Raw genomic sequence first — 9,369 nt, forward strand, 5'->3', positions numbered from 1 at the left:
GGCCTTGTTTTACCCCGAGAAGGAACGCAATAGCTACGAAACAAACCATTCCCCGCCCCCAGTCTCTGCTGTACTTAACAGCGTACAAGGATGGTAATTAGTCTAACTCTGTGTCCCTGAAGTCATTCCTCCAGTTCTTCCTTCTGTGTTCCAGAGATAATTATTTATAACCAAGTTTGAATAAAGAGCTGTATGCCCTACAGATGATTTTGGCTTGGATCCAAAGGAAGTAGTTGATAAAGTCCATCAAAGAATTATTTACCAAAGTGAGTTGTTCTCTAGTGACAAACAGTTGAAATAACTCGGGAGACGTTCAAGACATTCTATGAGGGTGGGGAGCTATTAACTACTTCAGGACTGCTAGAATTAACAGACCTAGGGCCTTAGCCTAAGAGCAGAAGTGTTCAGGTTTATTCCGTGCTGAACTGAAGGTAAAAGCATTAAACTGGAAGTTAGGAAGAGAAATAGCAGCAGGGTATACGAGTAATACCAAGCTAGTTATCCATTTGGGCCATTGTATAAAAATTACCGTATTATATAAACTAATTTTAATCATCACAAGAAAGATCTCCTACCCCACTTTCAAAAACTGATTTAAGTTTGCCCAGACTCAGTGGTAGAGCTCTTTCTCCTAAAGCAAGCCAGGATGGAGAACCTCCCAGACCAGCAGGAGACCGGATGGCTTCTGGGATTCCAGTGTTGCATCTGGTCTCAGGTGGGTTCAAAATCCCCTTGAATGTGGCATCATAGATTCAGGTAGACTTAACTTCCCCTTCCCCATCCCAATCTTCAACCTAAATAAATAGGACCAGACCAGTCTGTGGGTTAGAACCTGCCCTGTTCCCCTAGCATCTTTTTTTTTTTTAACCTTAGACTGCTACTGGTTCCAATAGGTTCCAATCTGAACCTATCTGGGAGATTACTGTGTAGGCTTAGAAAAGTACCTATAACCCAAAACCCCTCCTCCAACTCACCTGCAGTTTTGCCACTAGAGTCTAATCCCTTTGAGTGGTTTATTTCTCTAGCACAAAGCCATAATCTGAGCGAAAGGTAATATTTTAAGCCTTATTAGTCATTTATACCAATTCATCAGATTGTTTCCCCAAAGCAGCTTTTGATGGAAGGGAATGTAGAGAGAGCATATGCTGATGCTAGTAGGTAGGAGAGGGAAATGTGGTTTCATTCTTTGGGGCCATCCACAGAGAGTAGAGAGGTAGAGACAATAAAGTGCCCCTGTCCCCATTGGCTGTTAAATAAGTCGTACTTACTCATACTGTTAGAATGAGCCCCAAAACACTAGCCTTAACAGAATAGAAGCCAGGACACACTTATCAATGTTACCCATTTGGGGCAGTTCCCTAGTGGTCCAGTAGTTAGGATTTGGCACTTGCACTGCATGGATCTGAGTTTCATACCTGGTCGGGGAACTAAGATCCCACAAACCATGTGGTACAGACAAATTTTTTTTTTTAATACCTATTTTGACATATTTCTTTAATAGCCCCTTTGCAAAGTTTCTTCAGCAGAAATTCACACAGGTGAAAAGACAGCCATATGATCACGGTACTCAATAATCAAAAATAATGATTCATCTTTGTTATTCATCGATGACTACTTAGTTCTAACTCATATGAGCAGCACATACAGATGGAGCTAAATCTTCCATTTGTTCTTCCATTCCTGTTCCATGCTAAATGTTCTTCCATTCCTGTTCTGTGCTATACAGATTAGTTTGTTTTGAAAGTCCTACTATAGTTGAACTAAGATGGACTTAACATTTCAATTTATGATTAAAAGGAGAACTTAAATCCCACTTTAAATAAGAGTGCCTGTGATTCTGTAATAATTAACGGAACTCCAGGACCACCTTAGAGAGTAAACTAATAAATATTTGTTGATAGTGTAGCTCAATCTTCCCCATTGTGATTCTCTAAATAATTCTCTGTGAAAGCAGGAATTCCTTCTTAGGGATTCCTCTTGCCAATGGCTGGGCTCAGGAAAGGTCTATGAGAGATAAGCCACATATCTGAAGGAGAGCTGTAAGGCCTTAAACGTTCCAGGGAATGCACATCACCGGCTTGGTGGCAGGGCGGGGGTGTGGGGGGAGATGCAGAGAGCCTACCCACTGTTTTAGAAAGAATTCCCCTGTCATTTCCCCCAGGCCTGCCCAGCAGCTGTGCCGAAGCACTGTGGGCACAATGTCAGCAGAAGGTGAGGGAAAGTTTCGGGTGCTCATTTTTTTCTCCTGTTCTCAACAACTGTAAATAATTGGTTACCTAAAAGCCAAAGTTTTTATCATAGCAGTTTCGGGAAAAATTAATTTTTGAGCTAGAATAGTGTTATACTTGGGGGGAAAGCTGTCTAGAATCCTTAGATGAAGTAGATCAAAATGCATTATAACACGTATTTTTAGTAGGAACTGACTTTCCTATTTTCACTTCCATCTTAGTGCCTAGATAGAGAGGGCAAGAGGTTAAGGTGGCAAGTGTGTGAGAAAGGACTTTGGGCTCAAAAGAGGAAGTACATACAGGAAGCAAAATTAAGAATTTTATAATATACAGGGAATGGAATCATCCCTCCCATAGCATATTTCTTTCTTTCAGACCTATTTTCAATAATATTTTATGAATCACACGGAAGTCTGCCTAAACTTATGAAAAGGTTTTGAAGTATTCCCCCCAATATATGCTTGATAATTTTTTTCTGTCTTATACATTTGGTAGCCCACTTAAGTTAAATTTTCAGATGTCTTATGAAATTTTTAAAAGTATGGAGAAAATAAATGGTGCATGGTGATTATTCTTGTGACCTCTGAAATAAGACTGCTTGAATTAGTAATGGCTACTGTATAACCTTGGCCAAGTTACTGAGTATCTATAAACATAAGCTTGAACTCCCTCATCTCTAGAATGGGGACTATAATACTGTCTCATAGACTCTTGGAAGGACAATGTAAGACAGTGCTCATAAATTGCTAGGCAGACTCAAAAGTGTAAGCTGTTACTAGTAGTGCAATTAAAATGCACTGATAATATTTACCATGCTGCCTCCACTTCTAAGGTGACCATACAGTGTATCATCCAACATAGAACACTTTTGAGAGTGAAAACAGACAATAATAATTACATGGGGACAAGAAATGTTAAAACCAGGACTGTCCTGGGCCAATTGAGGCAAATAGTCACCCTAATAATTTCCAACTTTATTACCATATCCTGATACACTTCCCCTGTCAAGTCTTCCCTGATATGAATCACAATCTGTTTCAATTATATCACAATATGCACACTTTTTTTCTAAATGATAACAGTGTTAAGTCAACAAAAGAAAAGATTAAATACTGCTGCTTATTGTCCTTCCATGCAGGCTTTCACTTAATATTTCCTTTGGGTAATGAAATTGCTGTTCTCCTACTCATTTAAGGCCACTTATAACTTTACATTTTTTTCTATGCATGTGTGCGTGCTAAGTCGCTACAGTCGTGTCTGACTCTTTGCGACCCCAAGGACTTTAGCCTGCCAGGCTCCTCTGTACATCCTCCAGGCAAGAATACTGGAGTGTGTTGCCATTTCCTACTCCAGGGGATCTTTCCCACCTAGGAATCAAAGCTGTGTCTCCTGCTATTCCTACATTGCAGGCAGATTCTTCACCGCTGAGCCACCGGGGAAGCCCTTTTTTTCTATAGTACTTAAGAAAAAAACTGTTTAACATCACATATGCCAAAAAAAAAAAGTAGCCAGTACATGGCTATTAAGCATAACTTGAGATGTAGAATAAGGCTAAATGCCCTGCTCTGAAATGCCATCTCTGTTTCATAAAACCTTGTTTTCGTTTGTTTTTTAGTTAAGCAGCAAATTATTCCTATATCAAAGTAAAATATCATCTCTATTTGTTGATGATGGCCATATACTCAGAATACTGAATAAATCTCACCTAACTCTAGCTTAGTCAGTATTTGGAAAATAATATATCTCAATTGAATTTTCTATAATAATTCTGAATATACTTTAACTCATACTTTCTTCCTTTAGAAAGAAATTTATTTTCTGGGAATTGACTGCAAATATCCTTCAAAAATGCTGATCTGAATAGCATATTTTAAAATGCTTCCTCTCTGTTTTCCTTGTCCAATCTCTGTTTTTATGCCATTAAATTTATGTCAACCATCAGATCATAGAGTATTCTAGTTCTCTTAGTTTTTAATTACTTTTAATTTTCTTGTTCTCCATTTTTTTCCTTTAAAACAGATGCTACATTTCTCTTTCTTCTATCTTGGGAACCTCCCTTTAAGGATTTTTGTTTTCCTATACCAAACTTTATATGGTACATTTTTCATATTTCCTGCTATACCGCATACCAAACTACTAATAAAAATGTCATTTCTTTTCAAAAGGTTTGCACTTCTTTATGAAGAAGTAAATATATTGAGAAGAAATAGCCTTCAAATATTTTATAATTTTCAATGTAATTTTTCTTTCATTCTTGACATTTTCTGTCATTTACCCGATTTCTAGCCACCCTTAGTCATAGACAACTGATATTTCTATTTTGTCTTCCTTAGTAATGAAACCTAGACTATAGGTTCTTTCTTGTCAATATTGTCATCTTTCAGAAAAGTTCTGGCAGAGGCATTAGCATTTACTAGCTGGTGACCTTGGAAAAATCATTTAATCATGTGCAATAGTTCATGATCTATCAAATGGAAAATAAAGCTCTGTCTTATCTACCTCATAGGGTTATTGCAGGCACCAAATGGACGGTGGACTTGAAAGCATACTATATAAACAAAAGTATTTTTTTCTTTTACATCAATAGTGATACATTTCATCATTATCATCAAATAAAATGTCATAAGCCATATTCAGGGTCCATGGACTTAGTAGCTCTATGATATGCATATTTTAGATTACATATTAAATGCAGTGTCTATTCTCTATAAAAAAATTCACCTGCAATGCAGGAGACACAGGAGATGCAGGTTCAATCCTTGGGTCAGGCAGATCCCCTGGAGAAGGAAACGGCAACCCACTGCAGTATTCTTGCCTGGAAAATCCCATGGACAGAGGAGCCTGGCAGGCTATAGTATAAAGGGTCACAAAGAGTCAGACATGACTGAGCGACTAAACACATACTCTCTTTAAAAGTCTATATCCTCCTTTCAGCTTTCGGCTAGGAGGAGGCGAAGGTGCAACTTTCTTCGGTCGTCCCGAATCTGGGTTCATCCGACACCAGCGGCCTCCACCATGCCGCCTAAGTTCACCCCAACGAGATCAAAGTCGTGTACCTGAGGTGCACCGGTGGGGAAGTCGGTGCCACGTCTGCCCTGGCCCCCAAGATCGGCTCCTTGGGCCTGTCTCCAAAAAAGGTCAGTGATGACATCGCCAAGGCAACTGGTGATTGGAAGGATCTGAGGATTACAGTGAAACTGACCATTCAGAACAGACAAGCCCAGATTGAGGTGGTACCTTCTGCTTCTGCCCTGATCATCAAAGCCCTCAAGGAACCACCAAGGGACAGAAAGAAGCAGAAAAACATTAAGCACAGTGGAAACATCACTTCTGAAGAGATCATCAACATTGCCCGGCAGATGCGGCATCGGTCTCTAGCTAGAGAGCTTTCTGGAACCATTAAAGAGATCCTGGAGACCGCCCAGTCTGTGGGCTGCAATGTTGATGGCCACCACCCTCATGACATTATAGATGATATCAACAGTGGTGCAGTGGAGTGCCCAGCTAGTTAAGAACTGCAAAGGAAAAAGAAAAATAAAGGATCATTTGACAACCAGAAGAAAAAAAAATAATAAAAGTCTATATCCTATAAGAGCAGGTAGATAGAAACTCATCAAATTTTATATAAAAATTTAAGACATTAATTCAGATGCCAAAAATTCAGAAGTTCTAATAGTTTAGACGCTGGCTAGATTTTACACTATGAAAATGTTGCTAGGCAAATTAGAAGTGATAGTTTCAGGGAGAATGTTTGGCCTACTTAAAGAAAATAAGCTTTTAAAACTTTAGAATCTAAGAATTTTCAGTAGTGTTTGAATATGCAGGAAGTAGACCTTAGAAGTCATCTGATATCTAGTCCAGCTCCATTTTATAGATGAGATTAGATTTGAAGACTAGTAGCAGAACCATAATCAGAACCCAGTTCTCTTCCTGTCCAGTATATGTTTAGTGTATATCACTTTGGCAGCACATAGAAATTGCAACATGGGACAACCAGAAACCATCAAAAAAAAAGACACCATAAACAAAGTTAAAAGACAAATGACAGTTTGAGAGAAAATATATATAAGGAAGAATAACTAGCATCCATAATATGTAAAGAGTTCTTACAATTCTATAAGAAAGTAACAATCCAATGTAGAAGTATTTACAAAATATATAAACCCACCAATACACACACACACAAAATACAAAAAGGAATAAACTTTTGAAACATGTAAGGGCCTTTAAAAGCAGGTGAAGAGAAACTCCAATTAAAAACCAGCATAACTGAAACCCTACCTAGGTTTTGCTATTGTTATTGTAGTCGGGGTGATAGTTCTTTTTCAGCAATCTCAGTGAGCAAAAGGAACTCCAGTTGGACGCATCAAAGGGTGCTCCTGTGACCTTGACCTTGAGCCAATCTAATGACAAGTAAATGGGCATTAAGCTCACGGAAACACGGTCCCAGAAGCTAGGCACAATATTTCTGGCATCCCTGTCCATGAACGTGTGCAGAGAAGCCCAGCATCACCACACCAAAAGGGTCAGGCCTCGGCACACGCTTGCAAGCCCCTCTTGCAGCATATTCCCCTAGGCCAAACCACCAGACTTCTGGATATGTATCTGCCACAAGCTGCCAAATTTGAAAGATTAGATACTTTGGAAACCATGGATTTTAAGATTTTAGTTTCTGCAAATACGGGCTGAACATGGTGAGATGGTAGCAAATTGTCCTAGCAAATTGAAAGTGCTGTTTGGGCTGGTGGTAATACATTAGAAGCTTGGGATTAACAGGCTTCCCAGGTGGCTCAAGTGGTAAAGAATCTGTCTGCAATGGAGGAGACACAGGAGACGTGAGTTCGATCGCTGGGTCAGGAAGATCCCCTGGAGGAAGAAATGGCAACCCATTCCAGTACTCTTGCCTAAAATATCCCATGGACAGAGAAGCCTGGCATGCTGCAGTCCACAGGGTTGCAAAGAGGTGGACATGACTGAGCGCACACACATACACACACACACACGGCATTAACATATACACACCACTATGTATAAAACAGATAATCAACAAGGACCTAATGCAGAGCACAAGGAACTATACTCAGTATCTTGTAATAACTATAATGGAAAAGAATCTGAAAAAGGAAAAAATACATGTGCATATCCATATCCAAACTACTTTGCTGTTCATCTGAAACTAACACAATATTGTAAATCAACTATACTTCAAAAAAAAAATTCAAGTGCTGTTTGTGTAGTGAGTTTAAAGCCCTGAAAGAAATTAATCCCCAGCTCCCCCCAGGTCCCTGGAATAAGGTTCTGTTGGGGCTGGAGAAGCCTGTGAAGGATCTGATGCAAGTGCAGGAATAGCACAGGAGAGAGGAAAGGCACGAAAGGAAGCCTCTCTCCTGTTCTGTAAGGGGGACTCTCGACCATTCACACTTCTTGAACTTGCTTCCTGCCGACAGTTATAAAGACAAGTGATAGAGACAAAATATGGAATCAGGTAGGAGTAACTGAGAAAAAAGTAGGCTTAAAATAATTTCTTTGAAAAGACTAATGCAGGGGCTTCCCTGGTGGCTCAGTGGTAAAGAATCTGTCTGCCAAGGCAGGGGACTTGGGTTCCATCCCTGGTCCAGGAGGATCCCACATGCTGCTGAGCAACTAAGCCCCTGCATCACAACTACTGTGTCTGTGTTCTAGAGCCCGGGAGCTGCAGCTACTGGGTCCACGTGCTGAGCTAGTGAAGCCTGTGTGCCCCATAGCCCCTGCTCCACGAGACAAACCTTTGCAATGAGAAGCCTGCACACTGCAACTAGGTGTAGCCCCCGCTCGCTGCAACTACAACTCGGCGCTCCCCGCCGCTTTAAGAAAAGCTTAAGCAGTAATGAAGACCCAGCACAGCCATAAATAAATAGGTAATTTTTTTAAAAAAAGACAAATGCACACCTAAAACTATGAATACTAGGGATAAGTAAAATATTTTTAAAATATTGAAATGTTTGTATGAAACAACAGATTAAGGGAGAAGAAAAATGAGAGCTAAAAACCACTAGAAAGAGCAAATAGAGAAAAAAATTTTTTTGTTTAAACTTTCCTAAAAGCCAGAAAATCAGATTCATTTCAATATATTATATATGGTGGGGAGTGGGGGACTTAACAAAAAAATCACACTGACAGTAAGAGGAGTGTGGATAAACTAAAATAAAGAGTCTAGGGAATCCCTGGTGGTCCAGAATTCTGAGCTTCCACTGCAGGGGGCAGGGCTTCAATCCCTGGTGGTGGAAATAAGATCCCACAAGCAATCCACCGGTGTGGCCAAAAGAATTAAAAAAAAAAAAAAAAAAACTGTAATATATCCCTCTATCCATCTATCAGTCAACAGTTGTGAATTGGTTAAAAAAGAAAGAAAACATCTAGAGAACATTCAGTTTCTGAGTGAGTCTGATATTCCCAGGAAATGGGCTCCTACCGCACCAGGAGCCCCCCAAGCAGAATAGTCCTGGAACCAAGGGATACTCTGAAAGTGTCTTGGGACACCTGGAGGCTTATGGCTCCCAAGTGTCCTTATCAGATACTTGTAGAAGCAAGTACAGTGTCATCCGTGGTTCCACATCTGTGGGCAGGGAGGACCAACACTCCTGTGCCATTTTATATAAGGGACTTGAGCATCCGCAGATCTGAGTATCTGCAGGCAGCCTGGAACCAATCGCCAACCACCCCCACTCCCGCCCCTGGCAGACACTAAGGGGTGACTATTTCTGACTCCTGCAGCTGGTCCAGGCAGCACAGCCTGGCCTCTGAAAACTTCTCCCAAGCTCTCCACTCCCTCCTCCTCTTGAATAGATCCTTATCAGAATAATAAATTATGTATCTGGTTAGTAGATAACCTCTTGCAAGATCACATAGGTAGGAAGTTGTAGAGCTGGAATATGAACCCTGCAATCTGAGACTAAGGTGTTAAGTGCCACCTATTCAGTTCTATGCAGTACTGTAAGTACTTTTAATACCTGTACCAGTAGATTTTCCACATCATATAAAAGCCAACATTTTCGCTTTTAGTCACAGGGGATTTTTTTTCTCTTGTAATTCACAACCTTCTGTAAAATAAAAACAAAAGCAGCTTTAATTTCATCTCGAAATACTTCCTGTTTCTTTGTCC

The 9,369-nt window shown here is 40.1% G+C and overlaps 1 pseudogene; it reads left to right on the forward strand.

The window, feature by feature from the left end:
• The first annotated feature begins 5,228 nt into the window (after window positions 1–5,228).
• On the forward strand, window positions 5,229–5,785 carry LOC122683937 (annotated as a pseudogene).
• The last annotated feature ends 3,584 nt before the right edge of the window (window positions 5,786–9,369 follow it).

The sequence above is a fragment of the Cervus elaphus genome, chromosome 25, assembly GCF_910594005.1.
Source record: "Cervus elaphus chromosome 25, mCerEla1.1, whole genome shotgun sequence".
In the NCBI taxonomy this organism is placed as follows: domain Eukaryota; kingdom Metazoa; phylum Chordata; class Mammalia; order Artiodactyla; family Cervidae; genus Cervus; species Cervus elaphus.